The sequence below is a fragment of the Tamandua tetradactyla genome, chromosome 13 (genome assembly GCF_023851605.1).
Source record: "Tamandua tetradactyla isolate mTamTet1 chromosome 13, mTamTet1.pri, whole genome shotgun sequence".
Lineage (NCBI taxonomy): Eukaryota > Metazoa > Chordata > Mammalia > Pilosa > Myrmecophagidae > Tamandua > Tamandua tetradactyla.
Genome location: NC_135339.1, coordinates 69041582 through 69060997, shown reverse-complemented (window position 1 = coordinate 69060997; position 19416 = coordinate 69041582). Strand labels below are relative to the sequence as shown.

At 40.3% G+C, this 19416-nt stretch overlaps 1 protein-coding gene and 1 pseudogene across 4 annotated transcripts in view; both read left to right on the top strand.

Moving 5' to 3' along the window:
- SORCS1 (sortilin related VPS10 domain containing receptor 1) overlaps positions 1-19416 on the top strand; it is a 536703-nt gene that overhangs the window by 210437 nt on the left and 306850 nt on the right. The window lies entirely within an intron of this gene.
- On the top strand, positions 662-1696 carry LOC143654569 (calcium-regulated heat stable protein 1 pseudogene; annotated as a pseudogene).

The following is a 19416-nucleotide window of genomic DNA, read 5'->3' as shown; positions in this document are numbered from 1 at the left end:
ATTTGCTATTACAAACAGGGCTCCAATAAATATTTTTGTAAATACATCCTTGTATTTTGGTAATAGTATCACTGTAAAGTACTGTGGATTCCTAAAGGTGATATTGCTATACCCAGTAATACCAATTCACATTGTATTACCATTGTACTAATTTATGGTGTTATTAGATACCTGAGATTTTTTTCAAGAAGGCTGGAGAAATTCATTTACCCGTAAGCCATTAATTAGATTACACAGTTCCCCATGCTTTCATCAACACTGGCTATTATTAATATTGAAAATGTTTTATGTCAGTTTGTTTTAATGGACGCTTCCCTGGCCTCTAGTGATATTGGGCATCTTTTCATATGTTTATTGGACTGTAGCACTCTTGACCCCCATCAAAGCAAAGATAATTGCTGTTTCCTCAGCGTTTTGTAGTGTGTTGTGTGTCTTGTCTTAGGATGCTTAGCAGATGTATTCTTGATTTAGTTCAGTTCAGAAACATCTAGTAGACCCTTACTGTATGCCAGGCAATACACACGGTATACACTGGGGTTAAAGATATGAGTAAGAAATTGTTCCATCCCTCCAGAACCCCAAAATCTAGCAAAGGGCAGGCAGTGGGTAGTTGGAGAAATGTGGTAAGTGCAATGTAAAAGTTCTGTACGAGTTGTGGAAGATGTTTGCTGATTCCACACTGGCCTGGGAGCTCAAAGACCGTGACCGGGTCTTAGTTATTTTTGTTTGCTCAGCACCTAAAATAGAACTAAGCTGAAGTTCGGTCTTCATTAAATGCTTTTTGCTTAGAAGTATTATCCTGAGAAATGGTTTGTCTCTGGAGGCCAAGTCTGTGTCTTATATTTGTTTATATCCTAAAATTTTAACATAATGCCTTATGTTAAAGTGTGCGAGATACTGTTTTGAATAATGTGCTGCATGATCTTGTGAAATGTCATCATGTTGTTCTCAGAGAGAAAGAACCCAATCACTGTCATGTATGAAAAGGCCAGAACTTGAAGTCGGGGAATCTTGTGATGTCCACAGAGCTCTCAGCATGCTTGTAAGGATGCTCAATTTTGACAGCGTTTTTTTGCACACCCTAAAGGCTGTTTGTACAAGGAGCATGCTGCAGTCTGCCCAAAGAAGCCACAGGCCTTTTTGAAATCTTTAGGAGAAATCTGAACTCAGACTCATCCTTCATACTCTTGTTTGACTCAGTGTTTGGCATTTAGCTGAGTCCATCCCTTCTCCTTTGAGCAAGTGATGGATGAGATGCACCCAAAGCAAATAAAGTTCTGATATTGTAATAACTTAACAATATAAGCTTGAGGAAACAGGTGCAGAAAATTTTACTAAAGAAAATACTACTAGCATTCTCTTATCAAACGTGGTCCGCAGCCCGCTGCCCACTGGCTGCACCAGGACTTTTTCCGCGACGGTGCGGGCCTCGCAGGGCCCAGTCTACAGAGGAGTGTGCAAATGCTCCTGCCGTTCAAAGGGCCACGGCTTCATCACCCCAGCCGACAGGGGCCCTGACATCTTCCTGCACATCTCCGATGTGGAAGGGGAGTACGTTCCTGTGGAAGGCGACGAGGTCACCTATAAGATGTGCTCCATCCCGCCCAAGAACGAGAAGCTGCAGGCGGTGGAGGTGGTCATCACGCACCTGGCGCCGGGCACCAAGCACGACACGTGGTCCGTCATCAGCGCCTAGGAGCCGCAGGGCACCCCTCCTCCGGGGCGGCCGGGAGACTGCGGGAGGCGGCGCTGGCTGGAGGGGCCGCTGACGGCTGGAGGCACGGGTCCTCCGGGGAGAGGCGCGGCCCCTTTCCATACTCTCCGGGAGAAAGGGGTGTGGGGGGCACGGGCCTGGGATGGGGTGGTCTCGGCCCCCAGCATAACCTCTGACCATCGCAACCACCTCTCACCATCTGAAAAACGTTAAAAGCATTTAAAAAAAAATAGATTCAGAAAAAAATTAAAATGTTAATTTCCATTTTGCTGCATTATCTTTGAATCTACATCATCAGATCTTATATTCTTGAAGACCGTTGAGGTGAAGGTCACCACCATATAGTTCCTCAATAGGAGCCAAATATTTCTATATCCTTATACCCCTGCAGAGGACTTTCCTATGCATTCCATGCTCTGATCTGCCCTTTTTAGAATCAGATCTTGAACTTATTAATAAGGATGCAAAAGTAGGATTTCTGTGTCCCTCAAATACTGAGCTCTGAACTGGGCACAATGAAGGAGATCAAATGTTACCCAGAAAATAATTTAATATTCATTCACTGGGAACATGTAATCTCATTCAGCACAATCTCCTTCTCAATCTCGGGTCTCAGCCTAAATGGTGCTTTATTTAAAAAAGGCATTTATATTCATCCTATTAAAAATAGGACCTTTGTTTCTTTCTACCATAGCTTCTTGTTGATTTCATTTATTGCACTTGTCATAATCTGTAGTGATTTCATTTGTTACTTGTCTGTTCACTGACTCCACTACTAGACCATGAGCTCGCTAAGGGCAGAGACTTTGTCTTATTTTCCATGCATCTCACTGACCCAGAACAGCACCTTGAACATAGGTATCCAAGTGAAACTTGTTAAATTAATTGAATGTATGAATAAATACACTTGAAAGCAGGCTAAGTACTGTGAATCCAGATGTTAAGAAGATCTGATCATGGCCACCGGTTTGTAGTCTAGTGGGGGAGAGAGATAAATAAATGAAAGATAATAATCATGCATAGCGTATCAAGTACGTTAATAGAGGTGGTCTGGGGTGGGGAAGGACGTACTTCCTAGACAAGAGATCCCTGAGCAAAATCTTGAAGAACAAGTAGGAATTGTTCTTCTAAACATAGAAGGCTTATTATTTATGTATTGCATGTGTTTTCTGGTGTATTCCAGGCACCAGTAGGTGCTGGTAGCATGGTGTATTAAGGAAACTCCACTAGATCTGAATACAGTTTGTTTGGGGGAAAAATATTTGAAGATGGTTTTGGAAAAGTAGGAATGGACCAGGTCAAATTTTTTGTACTGAGTACTCCAGAATTTATCCTCATGGCTGTAATGAATCTTTGAAACGTTTTGGACAAGGAAAAAACTTGATGAATTATGGATTTTAAAATAAAAAATTATCTTGGTGTCATGTTGAGGATTTAGTTGGAAAATAGAAAAATTGGTCATCATGAGAGTAGTAGGCAGTGAAGTAAGACATAAAGCAATGACAAAGGGCTGATATTTTTAAGGGCCTGGCAGATTAGGGAGAGAGAGAGAGATGGTGTGTGTGTTTGTGTGTGTGCTTGATTTCGCTAGGTTTTAGGAAGTAAACAGGAATAGAACCAGTTGGATGACAAAGAAGTTAAGAGGGAGAGAAGCATCTTAAATGACTTTTAGGCTTTTGTCTTGGGTGGTCAATTGGATGGTGAGACTGTTTATTGAGAAAAGTAAATCAGGAAGAGAAGGATGGGTAGGGGTGAGGATGAACTGAGGAGACTATGAATTTGTTTTACCAATATGTGCAGATTGGGGTAGCTTAAGAAAATTAACGTGGAATCTTTCAGTTAATTATATGGCCTCCAGGTCCAGGCTGAAGGGATTGGCATAAAGACACATATTTAGAAGGTATCAGCATAAGCATAAGCTGTGTTAATAAGGGCCTAAGGGTATGGGGAAAAAGTGGAGAGATGGGCAGGTGACTAGTCCTTGGACAAATAAACCAGAGCCTGAGAAAGTTTTATGGAAGTTACTCCTTGAAAGTTTAAAGAACAATTAGCAGTCATCAGGACAAGTGAAAAGAACTTTAAAACTACAGAATAGTCCAGAAGAAAAAATATTTGAGAAGTGGCTACCCAATTGACCGATGTAGAATTCATTGGCTCAGTGGAGGTGTTGGTGGGAAAGTCAGATTATAAGTGGGCTGAGAACAGGCAGATGGACCACTCTACTGATGTCTACTCACCACTATGACTAGTGATTGAGAAAGAAATAAGGAAATGAGAAAAGGATACAGAAATAACTCCTTCGAGGAAGAAGTCATGAAGAGAAAAGGAAGAAACATAATTTTGCATAAAGGAGGTCATAGACTAAAGGAACAGTTTCCTTTCCTTAAATGAGGACAGACCATATTTACATTTTCTGGGAGAGAAATAGTTTGGAAGGAGATTGGGAATGTAGAAAAATTTAGGAGAGAATAAAATGGATACAGACTCAAGTGATAGGGAGGAGAGTGACTTCCACAGTTTTGATGGAGGAGTGCCCAGCCGTGGTCGTAGGGCAGGCAGTGTAGGGTGAGGTGTGTGCAGAGCTCAGACATCCCTTTCATCCAGCAGCATGGCCTGGTGGGGACACGTATATATTGGTCTTCCTGAGATATTTGATTTGAGAGATGTCCTGTCTTGTAGATGTATCTTGAGTGGGGCATGGGCTTGAGAAGAGGCTAGGTGATTTGGAAGAGTGAGGAGGAGACATGAAGAGGGATTGCTGGGGGATGTGCAGACCCTGTGCTGGGCACTGCTTAGATCCCAGTTGAGGTTGCAGACTGGAATTACCTTAAGTGTGCTTTTCCTCCAGTAAGCCTGTGTGCTGTGCAAGAAGTAAAATGGTTATGTAGTACAAGGAAGTGTGAAGAAAGGACAAGAGGCTATGGGACTGAGGGGGCTGGAGTGGTAGAGGAGAGGGCTTCAGGCTACATAGAGAAGAAAGTGACGCAGAGGATGAGGGGAGGATAAGTAGTGAAACATCAGGGCCCAAGTCCAGGCATGCTTAAAAGCCTAAAGAACATTTAAGTAGTAATAGCCAGAGGAGTGGGACTTTTGTAATATTAAACTTAGAACATATCTAGCCCCCGGGGGACACTGTGAAGTGGAATTGGTCAAAGCAAATGGAATGAATCAGAAAAGCCTTTTATTAAAGGTGCTATTAAGAAATATACTTAGCTCTGTAGGCAAAAGAGCTGTTGTTTTTATGCATGTCTGTGAAACAGCTGATCTGCTTCAGGTCCCTCACGTTCCTGAGATATTTGGGGAGGGACAACCCACCTCCACATCTTTGGTGAACACTCAGCAGCCTTCTCTGTTCTGGTTGTAGTAGATTTTCTCTGGGCAGCTACTGATTCTAAGACTGGTATGTAAACCACAGCTGTTAATCACTGTGCCAGCTCTGTCAAGACATGGGGCTGGCTCCAGTGTTTGGTTGAAGAGCTTAGTTGATGCCTTACTTTGGAGCTGCTGCAATAATGTACACAAACTGGATGGTTTAAAACAACAGCAATGTGTTGTTTCCGAGTTTTGGAGCCTGAATCAAGGTGTCCACCTGCCATGCTCCCTCTGAAGCCTTCAGAATTGGTGATCCATGGCACAATCAGCCTCTGCCACCATCACATGGTCATCTTCCTCCTGTCTGTCTCCTACTGACTGTGTCCAGACTTCCTCTTGTTATACAGACAGGGGTCATATTGGATTAGAACTCACCATAATCCATTTTGACATCATCTTAACAAATATGTGTTCAGAGATCCTATTTTCAAATAGGGTCACATCCAGAGGACTGCAGGTTAGGGGTCAAACATAAATTTGGGGAGGACATAATTTACTCCATAACAAATGGTGTGTTTAAATTTCCTTTCTGATCACCATTTTCTTTTTCATAACTTATTCTGGAGCCTATGCCAAGAAAAAACAAATGTGTTCCTTTCCTATTTGAAACTCTATATTTTGGAATTTAATTTTCTGGAGTCTCAACTGACCTTGCCTTTGGCTTCTCCTGTCTCTCTCCTATTGGGTGGCCATATTCCTTGACTTTGATCACTCCACTTATTAGATTTCTTGACAATGGAAAAGAATTATTTGTTCCAGCCATGACGAACTACTTGTGGGTCCTGCCAAAACTGCACCTGCTCTTGGCTGGCTGCTTTGTGCAGAAGGTCAGCCCTTGGATTCTGGCGTCTATCTGGGCACAAATCTTGTCTTTGCCCACTTACTGGCTCTGAGCATTGAGTAGAGGGTGGTTCTTAATTTCTGTTTCATTTCTTCATCTGCGAGAGGAGCTATAATAGTATTTATTTCATAGGATTATGGTGATGTTTATGTTACGTGTATATCACCTACTAAACACACAACAGATAATACAAATGACATAGGAAAAAAAACCTTGGCTCTTGTACTACTTTGGTGTTCTTTGCTGGAAATCCCCTAACCCCTCTATTCCGTTTGCCTGATGAATAATGATGATCGCCAGTCATGCTATTTATTATGTTCCAGGCACTCCTCTTATAAATCCTCACACTAACCCTATGAATTAGGTACTATTATTATACTCATTTTATAGATGAGAAAATCGAGGCACAGAGAAGTGACTTGCACAATGTCACAAGGACACTAGGTAGTCGAACAGAGTGGTCTGGCTCCACAGCTTAGGTTTTAACCCCACAAGGGCCGTCTCTTGGTGGGCCGTTCCCAGACCATCCCCCTCCACACTGGGAATAAGTTCCTGCTCCCATGCTCTTTTTCATGTACGTCATTTGCCTTTTGAATGTATTACCTTGAATATAAGTACTTTCTGTTTCTCACCCTTACTGGGAGCATTTTCCAAGTGGAGTGTTATCTTTTTCACCTTTGTATCCCTAGCACCAAGCTCAGTTCCTGGCCCCTAGAAGCTCTTTAGTGAAAAGGAGCACTGAGATCAGTTTATCAGGGAAAGAAGATTAAAAAATAAATATATATATATATTATTGGTAAATTTAATTAACTGACATTAAAGTTGTCTTATACTGCATATCACAGATAATAAAAGGCTAACAGGAGGTAGTTTACTCAAATGTCAGGCCCTGCTCTAATTTATTGTCATCAAACATGAAGAAGGTGACTAATATTAATTTAATTTCAGCATGTAGATTGACACCGTTATGCCATGTATCTGTGGTGGTGGTGTTATTACTGCAAGCTGGTAAGACGGTGTAGTAGATGTGGATTTATTCCAATTAGTGTCTCCTACTGTATTTTCTTTCTGTTAGTTTTATGGAGTTGCCCTAGTACAAAGGCAATGCTGGGTCTGCTTGAATTCCTAAACCTGGTTGCTGTGCATTGTGCTGTCACTGGAGAATTAACTTAGGAAGGGGGGTATGGGGCACATTGCAGACCCAGCTCAACTTTGAGAAAAGGCAAGGGAAGCTATGTGCGTCATTGAAGCTGGTGTCCAAGGCTAGAGTGCTTGCCATGTGTATCAGAGGACAAGGGAAGGGTGATGCGATGGTGGCTCAGTGGCAGAATTCTTACCTGCCATGTCTAAGAACTGGGTTAGATCCCCAGTGCTTACCCATGCAAAAAAGAAAAGGACAAGGGAAATGATAGCAGTTTTACCGGAGGACTTTAGAGAATCTTTTTTTAATTTTATTTCAGGTGATATTTCTGAAATACCGTTCATCCATAAATCAAGCTAGGGTACTTTTGCTACCATTCTGTTCTTTCCATAGGGAAATGGTATGCCGAAGAGTTATTCCTCAGCAGAGCTTTATTTCTTTCTTCTGCTGGGATGTATTAGCAAGGTCATAACCTTTGGTTTATTGGCCCATCAAACAATTTGTGATTACAGAGGATTATGACTTCTTAGCTTTCAGAAGCAGGAGATGCGTTTGATTCATGAAAGGCATAGAACTTTTTTTTTTTTTTTTAAAAGATTTATTTCTGCCAGCATTTCTGGGGACCAAGACTTAAAAGAACTTTTGAAAGGAATTTATCTTTAAATGTCCTGGTGCCCTAAGAGAACCTCTTTTGTTGCTCAGATGTGGCCCCTCTCTCCAGCCAACACAACAAGCAAACTCACTGCCCTTCCCCTGTCTACTTGGTACATGACTCCCAGGGGTGTGGACCTTACTGGCAACATGGGACAGAAATCCTAGAATGAGCTGAGATTCAACATCAAGGGATTGAGAAAACCTTCTCAACCAAAAGGGGAAAGAGTGAAATGAGACAAAATAAAGTGTCAATGGCTGAGAGATTCCAGAGTTGAAAGGTTATCCTGGAGGATAATTGTATAATGTCATTGCGTAAAAGATGATTGTATAATGATATAGCTTTCACAGTGTGACTGTGTGATTGTGAAAACCTTGTGTCTGATGTTCCTTTTATCTACCTTATCAACAGACGAGTAAAACACATGGAATAAAAATAAATAATAGGGGGAACAAATGTTAAAATAAATTTAGATTGAAATGCTAGTGATCAATGAAAGGGAGGGGTAAGGGGTATGGTATGTATGATTTTTTTTTCTGTTGTCTTTTTATTTCTTTTTCTGAATTGATGCAAATGTTCTAAGAAATGATCATGATGATGAATATGCAACTATGTGATATTATGAATTACTGATTATATATGTAGAATAGAATGATCATGTTTGTTATATTTTTTTAATTTAAAAATTAATAAAAAATTTTTTTAAAAAAGACAGAAAAAATTATATCTCAAAAAAAAATGTCCTGGTGCATCAACCCTTTCAAATGAAAACATTGAGGTAGTTCAATATGAACTCTTTGTTTCAAAGAAGTAAGCTGACTTCACATAAGTCCATCTTCCCCATTCCCAACCGTAAAGCAAATTATTTGGAAAATATACACTCGTTACATTATGCCAAACACATGCCCTGTGGGAAAAAAAAATTGTGGGCTTGGTTTAGTCATGCCTACATTCATTCTTATAAGAGACTAAGTTCTCTTCAGTAGGAATGTTTTACCTGTAAACTCTTGGAGCTTGATTGTTCTTGTAATGTGCTCTTCAGTGTGATATTAGTTTTCTCACTTATTTTGTCATCCTTTCCCAATTTCTTGGATGGACCTTTCTGGATTTTTTGTTGCTGTTCTCCCTGTAGGGTAACTATCACTTCTGACCCTAGAGAAACGAAAGAATTTAAATTATCCCCCTTGCTCCATACTGCATAGGACAATTCCTCTTTATAGGTTGAAAGAAGTTAAAAAAATTGTCTCTTCAATTTTTCAACCTTTTCGAATGAAAATATTGAGGTAGTTCAATATGAACTCTTCGTTTCAAAGAAGTAAGCTGACTTCACATAAGTCCATCTAACCCATTCCCAACCGTTTTTTCAAAAATGCCTCTTCAAAACAGAACAAATGAATGTTGCAACATGAAGACTATACTTCTGCCTGTACAGTGGGTCCCAGCCCACTTTGTGATTTCTCAGAGTTGAGTTGACATCAAGTGCTTCTTGTTAGCACTGTACTCTTGTTAATGGTCTGGCCTCTGAGTTCCTCTTCCTGGCAGCCCTACAGAGGTCAGAGGCTGAGGTTTCGATTCAGAGCTGACAAATGAATATGTTGACTCTGCCCATACCAACTGTTTTCTTTGTTTTGGTCAATTTTATTGTCTCTGCAGAATGGCAGGAACATTACTCAGAATGGCCTGTGGTTACTCATTCATTGGGCAGTCGAAGCACATATTACGATTGCTCCTTTAATCATCAGGATGAATGTAGGATGGAGAGAGAGACAGTGAAGTCAGGACTCCAAGCAGCAGGGAATAACTAAAGATGGCTGCTTCCATGAGTCCTGAGTAGCTTAGCTTCACTAGCCAGTATGGTGGCCTGAGATCTATCAGTTTGCCACCTCTGCTCTCTTATAGACTTATTCGTACATGTTCTTCTTCTTTTTCCATATAGGATTCTTTAGGATGTCATCAAACTTAAAATTAGGTCAATTTCTCTTATTTCAAAGACCTAGCTAGATACTGGGGCAGAGTTCAAGGTACAGGTACCAAGCTACTTCTCCATAATGACAAACATCAAGCTGATGGGAGTGCCGTGTGCTAAGCCTCTGAAATAGACCTTATAGATCAGAGCAGATGGAGATGATGGATTTTGGTTCCTCTTCCCTCTTTTTCCTGGGCCTGCAGTTTTCACTGATTTGATACTTCCTACCACCTTCTAGTCCCTATACTCACTGGAGATAATATTTTCCATCCTTTCCTTTTGGATTTTCTGTCCTTATGGAGAAGGATGGTGTTGAAATGGTTAATCTTTCCATGCTTTGGCTAATGTTACCCTTTCTTGGCCTCGTTTTCCTTATCTGGTAAATGGAGCTGTTCATACTTCATTATTTCAGATTGGTGAGAACACATATAAATTTTAGATTAGATTGAATTTCTATTGTATTTAGCCAAGGACACATATTGATTAGAATCAGGGTACTCATAAAGAACTGTGAGTGAGTCTGTGAAGTTTAGTACCTTGCCAGATCTGAGAAGTCTACTTTATTTTCCACAATGCTTATATTTGAGGCTTTCGTCATATTCAAAAATGATCCTTGTACATGATGCTTCCTTTTAAGGGAACAAAGATATAATTTTCCTCTGGGTCTTAGGCCAAATCTGTCATCAGCAAGTCCATATGCTAGAAATCGGGAGTCATATCTTAGTTATCTCTGAATAAAATCTCTCTTTCCAGTTTCTTAATGTCCAGGAATGCCTGTCCCATCACATATACATTGCGTGTAGTATTATCATGAATAAAATGTATTTTAACCTGCATATGAATTAGTAGGGCCTCATTAAATGAGCTCCCCCAAATAATAGCATTTTTCCTTACATTCTTCTGTTCCCAATGCCCAGAAGTATCAATTTCCTGAAAGATGTACTGGGGCCAAAAGGAAACCTGTTCTGAGGGAGGTTTCCATCTTACACTTGAGTGGCCCTTCAGTATATTTCATCTCACTTTGGGGTTGTTTGCTCAGGATTCTGGGCAAAAGAGTTAGCACGTATTTCAGTTTGCTAAAGCTGCCAGAACGCAATATACCAGAAGTGGGTTGGCTTTTTTGGTGGAGATTTATTAGTTACAAGTTATAATTCTAAAGCTGTGAAAATGTCCAAGTTAAGGCATCAACAAGATACCTTCACTGAAGAGAGGCTGGCGGTATCTGGGGTTCGTCTGTCACGTGGAAAAGTGTCTGCTGGTCCTTCATGCCTGGGTCCCCTTGTTTTTAGGTTCCCTGCGTCCTTGCTTGCTTCTCCCGGGATCCTCTCTGAGCTCTTTCTGTACTGCAGGTTTTCTCTTAGCATCTCCGGGGCATTTCTCTCTCTCAGCTCTCTTTTCGAGTTCTCTTAAAGAACTCCAGTAAAGGATTGAGACCCATTTTGAATTGGGTGGGTCACATTTCCATTGGGAACAATCTAATCACGGGGTCCTACCCTTAACAGGTCTGTCCCCGCAAGAATGGATTCAAAGAACATAGTCTTTTCTAGGGTATATAACAAATTCAAACCAGTACAGCAGCCATCCTGTTGTTCAACCTAAGGAAATCATGTGCCTGAGTGCCAATCAAGGACCTGTTAGGACCCAAGTGGAAATAGGAATCCAGAAGGTTGGTAATGGGCCTTGTCCCAAAGCCAAACCGCCACAACTGATGATTTGGGGTCAGGTCAGAAGTTGATGAAAAGGAGACATGATGTTTTCAACAATGAATCAGTATTTGAGAATAATCAGCTTCCTGGACCTTAATGAATAGCTTGCTTTTGTGCGTTTTTAGGAGATAGTAAAGAATAGTTAATATTCAGTTGTAGCCCAATCAGATGGCGCTAGGGGTCCATATTCAAAAGATTGAGCTTATGGGCCATCAGTTCTTAAATTTAATTCTTAAGTTTCAAATTACTTCCTAGAAATATTAAAAAATCTAAATGAAATTTGAATAAACTTTACCTATATAAGTCCGCAAGTCTTGCTCAAACTTTTATAAATATAGTAAAAACTTTAAATGTATTGTAGAAGCTCACTGCCTTGGTGAGATCTATGAAAAGTAAATATTCAGTGTATCTTGTGCATATTTGAGAGTAGGTGTGCATACCTTGTGTTCTAATCTGAGGCCTGCCACTAATTTGTGATCTTGAGCAAATTATTTTATTTCATAGGATCTCAGGTTCCTAATTAAAAGAACGAAAAGTGTGTGCTATAGATAGATACTTACTTTCAAACTAACTCTAAAATTACATATTTCAAATAATCATTGCTCAAATATTTCCTTGCTTGAAGTAGATATCCCCATATATTTTGGAATGCTAATGAAAAAAATAATCCCCTATTTCTTCTAGGAATATTTCCCTTAATATGTGTGTCAGTCATAACTCACTAATAGCAGATTGGAGGGAGACGGGCAGGTAAACTCACTATGGCTTTACAGGTAGGAAGCCTGGTATTTCATGGCCACTAAATTAAAGAATGTGTATTCTGAGTTAAAATGATGGAGACTGGAGAATCATCTCAACCAAATTATTATAGCTCTTTGAACATTGATATATATATTAGGGACAGTACTAATTCTATCAATCAGGTTTTTTGAAGAGTAAAGAAAATATTTAAAGAACTTGCCTGGCACATTGTAACTTATCAAGAGGTGTAAACATACCTGAAACTCAGATATTCTGATTGTAAAGGCAAAGAAGGGACAGAGCTAACTACCACTTATTGGAAAGCCATTGTGAGTCTCAGTTTCCTCCTTTGTAAAATGGATATTTCAAAACTATTTGCCTTTAGAGTTACTATAAATATATGATAAGTTAATAATTTCCCACATGCTCTGAAAAAACTGTAAAGTGCTTTGCAGATGTTAGTTATTTGTAGTTGGGAATTGGAGCAGGTGAAGACTTAGTCCCAAACCTGTCCTCTGAAAAAAACTGTAAAGTGCTCTGCAGATGTTAGTTATTTGTAGTTGGGAATTGGAGCAGGTGAAGACTTAGTCCCAAACCTGTCCTTCACCCTTCCTTAGCAGGGGGCTGAGTCTTGGCACACCTGTCTGTTCAGGTATCCTTGCAGTCCACTAAGAATTGGACTCCTTGAGTGTGTTTGGTTTGTACCTTCTTCACACTGTAGCACCAGAACTGAGAGCTGGGCCTGCTGCTTACTGGCATTCATTAAATATATCTTTAATGAATCCATGGATTAATATTTCACCTATTTTTTAGCTGTTTTTCAGTAGATCATGTATTACTTGCCTGGCAGTTTATACACAGTGGCTCTCAATCCTGGGCACATTAGACTCTACTGTGGAGTTTTTGAAAATGTATTTGTGGCTCTGCCCAACACCAATTAAATCTCTGGGAATGGGCCCCAGACGTAGGTAGTTCTAAAAGCTCTCTGTGTGAGAGACACTGCCATATATAAATCAATGAGCTCTTGGCTCATCTTTTTCCTGGGTTTTGCTTGACTGGGTTGTTTACTGGTGTTGTGATTATTTAATTCTGGGCATCCTAGTTTCAGCAGACCTGTTCTCATATCTTGCCATTTGTCATGGCTAAAATATTCTGCATTAACAAGGATGCAAATTTATCATCCACATTAAGAGTTTAATCTCTTTTGCATCAAGTCCTGAAATGCAGCCGTGTTGGCTGTGTAAGTCATAAACTTAGCTCCTATTGTTGTGTGAAAGAAAACCTGCAAATCAAGATGGGGAAGATTAACGTTGACAGAGACCACTGATATGTTTTATACTTCCGAGTCCTGGGTCGCACACTGGTTTCAGAATATGAGCCTATTGGTCATAACTATATTCCACTGTGAAATGAGGAGGCAGTACCTAGAAGGTGGTTTGAATGGGAGGCTATTTCCTATTTAAGCGTTCCACTTGTTGGCACTAACTGGCCAGAAATTGCCTTGTTGCTAGGGTGGTGTTCACTTTGAAGGCACTTTTGATTCCATGGAGGACAGAATACAGACTCATTTCCGGTGTTTGTTGAGAATGTCCTCAGAGCAAAACCTTGTCTGGATTCCTTGGAATTATGTTGATTTATTACTTTTGGATCATTAGCATGACCATTCTTCATTAGTTCCTGAGTACCACTAAGGTGCCATTTTATGTTCAAGAAGCAAACCTGAATCATGCCTTGGATAGGCATGCATGCATGTGGTGGAATTGGGATAGGGGAGTCACTCTAAGGCATGACATATAGATTTACCTTATCACCCAGTGACAAAGTTAAATAACAATTCCAGATTCCAGTAACAACACAGGGCGACAGAGCACTATGAGGTGCTTTAAGGAAGGATGATTAGATGCCAAATGAATGGGCATCAGGGGAGCTATAAGAAACCAAACGTGAAGTTATTTTGACTCAGTGCAGTGATTTCTGCTCTGTTTTTTTAAAAAAACCTCAAGGTATCTCCAGATATTTCTATTAAAGCCATACAATACTCAAAAAAAAAAATGATATACTTGTGGAGTAATACCATCGTATGCTTTTAGCAATGAGTATGAAATTCAGTGAAAAGTCCCATAATGTCAATATCCATAAACAGGGAATCAAATGGACAGTGATCTGCTTGAAACAGTTGTTTCCTTGGAAGAATACTCACTGAATATAAATGTTAATATCCCTAAGCCCTACACTTTCCTGAGCCTCTTGGAAGCAGGTAAGCCTTCGAATCTTCGGCTATTCTGGAAGAATCTGCATTTTACCCCTAGATGTTTGTTTCCTATGTCATTGCACATGAGACCTGGATTTGCAATGCATTTAGCACCTATCACCCCTTTGTTTCTCTTTTTGCTCTCACCTTTGATTCCAGAAATGTTTGAGAAGTAATGGATGGTAGTTAGTAAACAGCATGGCAGGCAGGAAAAAACAAACAGGGATATGCTCATTTTGATAGACTATGCTGTCTGCAGATAATTTACTGGGGCAGAGTGCTGACATACACAACCCTACAAAAGGGCCTATTTTTGTTCTTAAACCAAAATCATTCTTGAAAGTTTCCATTATTCACAAGGCGCAATCCAGGAAAACTGCAGGAGATTGGCCTACGCTGATGCATCTGAGCTGGTGCCTCTCAAGTTCAGGAGTTAGAAACAGCAAACAACTGTATTGAGCATATGGAGTGACTGCCAGCTTTCAGAGGAAGAATTTTTCACTGGAGTCCAGCATAGTAGAAGATAATTTTCTGCCCTAATTACCATGTATTTTTCTTCATCCCCTTACGTGCTATCCTCACAGAGTTCTAAGAACCGATTCTTATAACTGCAGTTAACTTCATCACAGAATATATTTCATCTCTTTTCTATCTTGCCTCAACTGTAAACTCTTTGATGTTAGGACAATATTCATTGCCTACTAGAGTACCAGACAAATAATGGGCTCATTAAAGTTAATTAAATAAATGAATTAATAAAGACCCAAAACAATGTTTCTGAAATTCTCTAGGTGGGATCTAAGTCCCTTTCTCTTTCTCCCAAATATTACTGAGCATTGAGAGCCTACAAGGAGAGGAAGGGCAAGACAAGGGCTTCCCTCAGCCATCCCAAAATTAGGAAAGAAGTTAGAAAGTCAGTATTTATTTTCCTAGGATCTTTCTCCACATTATATGCCTTTTCCTACTAATGCACCCATAGTTTCTGGGGATAAAATGTGCCACAGTGTCTGCATTAATACATATGATAGGTGGTTCCACCCCAGTTTGACTGTAGGAAATTCTGATTGCAAAACTCCAAAAAGATCTGCTGAAATTACCTTGGCTTCGAAAGGCAGATTTCTCCACATCTGTCCTTGGTTAAGAAGGCTTTTGAGCAGATGTGGTTTCAGGAAAATGTCCTGGGGACGCATTAGGATACTAGATTTCCTGGACTTTTCATAGAAATTTGTCTTAGGAGTCTTACCTGACTAAACATACGAGTGAAACAAGGAGTCATGACTCCTGGGAACCACTATATCTTCCAAGATTCTATTAAGAAAAACAAAATGAAAACAACCCGCATGTACCTGATTGAGCTTGAAATACAACCTCCTGTACTGGTGTTGTGCCTGTGAACTTCCTGTTTTCCTTAATATCAACGTAATAATTTATAATGAAATGCATAAATGCACACGCGCACACATAAGCATACACACGCACTTTTCTGCCTATTCCCAGTGGCAATATGAGGCAAGAGTAATAGAGGGTTCTGCAAATAATTAGTATTCAGATATACAGCAGCCCTTCCACATATTTTGCAGGGTAAGCTGATGACTGTTTACTCGAAGCATAATGACTCTGTTAGGAGTGACCTTTCCTGGTGCTATTCTAACCAATCAGTCTTAAGTCTTTAATTAATTAATTTCCTTCAATAAAAGGGGCCCTCCTACTCTTTCTCCCTTAGCCATCATTCATTTCACACCGTACTCAAAATTATTAGTTTGGGAATTTTAATGGTCATGTGCCATTCATTCTCATCTTTCTTGCTGGCATCTCAGCAGTGGAGTCCTTTGATGTTTGTTGTGTGTGTGTGTGTGTGTGTGTGTGTGTGTGTGTGCCTGTGTGTGTGTGTGCCTGTGTGTGTGCGTGCAAGCACTTCACCAGTACATGTGGTTGTTTCTTTGTTATAGGTGCCTTGCTCATGGCCCCAAATTTCAGTCAAGAACAGCAGCTTACGTGACAAAGTTTGCTTTTCTGTACACTAAGAGGATATTAAAAGAGTGGAGGCAAGGGTAGTTCAATAGCAGGATTCTCACCTGCCATGTGGGAGACCCGACACTGATTCCCTGCCCATGCCCTTCCCAAACAAACCAACAAAAAGCCAAACAAACAGAATTCAACAAATGATGCTGCGATTAGGGGATACTCACATGGAAAAAGAATGAAACATGACCCCCGCCATACAGCATACAAAAAAACAAAACAAAACAAGGAACGTGTAAGGGGCATGAACCAGAGAATCTGCAGTAAAGCCTTTCTTTTGGTGAACTGCCTTTCCAGAAGCTGACCGGGACTCTAATCTGTCCTGGTGTCCCTTCGTTATTAGGGACGTGGACAGAAAAAGAAAAGAAGTAGAAAATGCCTCTTCTTTTATAAATGGGCATTTTAATAGGGAGGGAGAGTAAACGCAAGCCATACTTCTGAGTAGCTCAGTTTTCTCTAATGAGCCAATTTTCGTTCTTCTCTATTCCAGTGCCCCAGGTCTGTTGTCCCTCCCTCCCTTCCTTCCTTCATCCTCCCTTCCTGAATTTTCTATTATCTGCTACAGGAAGACCTACATATAATATATAGGGGAAAGGGAATGAAAAAAGGATGCGCAATGCACATCAGCTCAGGATTTTAGAAATCATTTGTTCTAGAAAAATTCATTCTCTTCTGATCTTCTAATATAATCGCCTTCTAAGCCTTTCCTCTAAGGCTAAGCCACGCTGGAACATGAGGCAATTCTTAACCATCGAAGCATATTCCTGGAGAAAAAGTGACAAAGAAGGAGCTGTAGATTTCTCACATGTGCGCACTGGTACACTCCTCAGAAGTGTTTTACTGTGTCTTGTCGTCAGTGTTCTTTAACAATATTCTTTAATTGGGTAGAGCCACAATTAAAATGATTTGTTCTTTCTTCCTATAAAATTATACATACACACATTGCAAGAAAACATTTGGAAATACAGAAAGCTTATAGAAAAAAGCCAAAAGTGAGACAAAGTAGACATTAGGATGAGTGGAATCTGTTAACTCCTCTCTGCTCACTGGGGCAGGGTCCTTTCTGCCACCCCTCTGCACTTCCTCCCAGGAGAATGGAATGCATCGGCCCAGAGTCCCTGTGAGGTAACCCAGACGCGACTCCCGCCTCTGCTTCCTCGGGTCTCCAGGCAGGATTTTATATGAGGCCCAGAACTGCTGGGCTAGGCCAGGCCTTCCCTTCTCCCCTCTTGCCTCTCTGTGTACCTAGCTCAGAAGAACCCTGAATGCAGTCATTTGTTCTGTTTTCCACTCTTAATAGCTGGATAGATGAACATCATATGATGGACTTATGCATCTGCCGTTGCCTCTTGGTTATATATATATAGCTCACCTAGAAATTTTGTGGGGAAGAATGACTATGATTTGAGAACCTCGATCTAATATCATCTTAGGAGTACTAAAAACCACTAGTAATTTATTTATTTCAGAGTTCGTATCTGTTAGATTTGCGTCTGTCTGTATTTCTGGAGGAGATTCTACAGGCTACTGTTATATCCTGCCTATCTTATTATTTTATCGTATTAAGTTTAACCATGTAAGTTTGTCAATATTTGACCATTTTTGAACTACAAACATGACAATTTCATATGGTTCAATCTAACAATAATAATAGCAAGTTTGGCCCAGTAAAAGATAACCTTATCATGTGCTGGCTAAGTACTTTGTACAGATCATTTCATTTAATTCTCACAGAAAACCACTCATGTAATTAGTCCCTTTAATCCGCACTTTCAGTTGGAAAAATTGTAGTTCAGAAAGCTCAGTATTAAATGGCTGGGAAGTAAGTGAGCCATAATTAAAACTTAGATCTCCTTGACTTGAGAATCTCTTTTTTCAAGGCACCCACCTTATTTTAAAAACACATATTCTTAATGGCTGCATAATAGCTCATTGTATGGACCTACTTTAATATTTACCTTTTAAAGTTATTAAATTTGAATACTTTGGGTTTTTAGGTATTTAGTTTTTTTTCCTTATGAAGAATGCTGTGATGAAGATTGTTAGTATGCCTGTAACTAGATGCCTTAACTGGAATTATATGAATTTGTTGTATTTAGATCTGCCTTTGTGTTCTGCATAGATGAATAATAGCCTGCTTTAAAAATGCCTTATATGGACCTTGGGATTTACCAATTAGGGAACTATGATCTGTTTTTAAAAAGTAATTTTTCACTCTCTAAGTGGCTTAGTTTAGAATCTTTTAAATGGCCAAGCCCTGACAATATGCTTATATAACATATTAGGCTTATGCACAATTTTCCAAGGACGCAATTATTTGAGAGAGCTTCGTGCATCTGTAACAGCACCTCATTTCCATCATCAAGAAAATGTTAACAAATCACTGGCTTCTGTCTTCACAGCAAGTACCTTCCCTCCGGGCTTTAGTATTACCTCCAAAGAAATAGGGCGGTTGTTTTCTACTGTGTTGCTTTGCTATGAAGGGATGATTTCATCATCAACACCTAGTAATAGACTTGAAGCAATTATACATGAAATGCTACCTGGACAAATTTGAGGTTATTTGAACACAGAGGGACAAACCGATTGTTTGGACTGCCACATTCTCACTTCTCTCAAGCGGAGGGGTGGGGGTTATTGCTTAGGGTTAGAGAAGCTCTGGCTGTGGTCCTGGGGTCTAAATGGATTACATATCAGTAACAGAGCTTGAAGCCGAGAGGGCCTGCTTAAGACATCTGTATTTCAAACCAATTTCATGCTAAGCAGGGAGCCAGTGTAATTTGTGTGTTAAGCTTCTGCTGCAGGAGCTGCCAGTAAAGTGTTACAGTTGTCCCAGCTGGGAGCCCAGAAGTGTGAAGGGACTGCGGAACCCCACTCATGCACAGCGGCAGCATGGCCACCGGCAGCAGGCACTGGGATAAATCTGGGGCTGCTCTGGTGGCAGAGGAAACAGGATAGGGGAAAGAGCCTTTATACTGGGCAACAACAATGAAAATACAGAAAGCACTTG